This window comes from Otolemur garnettii, unplaced genomic scaffold, assembly GCF_000181295.1.
Source record: "Otolemur garnettii isolate 467f Iridium unplaced genomic scaffold, OtoGar3 scaffold00011, whole genome shotgun sequence".
In the NCBI taxonomy this organism is placed as follows: domain Eukaryota; kingdom Metazoa; phylum Chordata; class Mammalia; order Primates; family Galagidae; genus Otolemur; species Otolemur garnettii.
Genome location: NW_003852406.1, coordinates 20,310,618 through 20,311,400, shown reverse-complemented (window position 1 = coordinate 20,311,400; position 783 = coordinate 20,310,618). Strand labels below are relative to the sequence as shown.

General features: G+C 49.9%; 1 pseudogene across 1 annotated transcript in view; it reads right to left on the bottom strand.

Annotated features, from left to right (window-relative positions):
- The window catches only part of LOC100958980, a 1,536-nt pseudogene extending 1,037 nt beyond the window's left edge, over positions 1-499 (bottom strand). The window contains exon 1 of the transcript XR_001161031.1: positions 6-499. The product of XR_001161031.1 is annotated as a 60S ribosomal protein L15 pseudogene (transcript). The remainder of the gene's footprint in view (positions 1-5) is intronic.
- Between the last annotated feature and the right edge of the window lie 284 nt (positions 500-783).

The window sequence follows — 783 nt, the reverse complement described above, 5'->3', positions numbered from 1 at the left end:
TGGACTGGTTTGGTGATCCACTGGGTGTCAGGATTTCTTCTGATAGCTTTATGGAATGGATCAATGAGGATATCCTCAAAAAATTGTATGTTGAATCTTCACCAACCCAGTAAGAATTCAGGACTCTTAGAGCCCCACAGTGGCGTCCAGCTCGCTCCTCAGCAACAGACTGAAGGCTTCGAGCAAACTTTAGCTGGTTAACACCATGGTGCACAGGCTTGCCATAGGTTGCACTCTTAGGAACTGGGCGTTTGCGGCCACCGCGGCGCACACGAATCCTGTATATGACATAACCTTGCTTAGCTTTGTATCCCAGTCTGCGCGCTTTATCTGGCCGGGTGGGGCGGGGAGCCCTATGGAGCGCAGAGAGCTGGCGGTACTGCCAGCAGCGGACCCTCAGAAGAAAGAGCATCACATCAGACTGCTGCTTCTTCCTCCACAGCTCCTGGATGTACTTGTATGCACCCATCTTGGCTCACCTGATGGCTGCCGCCAGACGGAAAGGAACACTCACCCTATTTCTAATCTAAGGGGCCCTTAGGGAGCTCCAGAGACCTGGAACCTCCCCAAAGGGAGCTTAGCCTCGGTGAGCCAGGATTGGAAGCCGGTACTCTGGATGCCCCACCCAGCTGACGTTTAAAACAACTCTGGTAATTGGGAAAGCAAAATGGACAATTAAAGAGAAGATTTTATTCAGGTTATTGTAATTGAGAGAGCATACATTAACGAGGAACATCTCAAAGAAAAAGGAGGGAACGGGTTTTAGATAGACAATAGTAAACG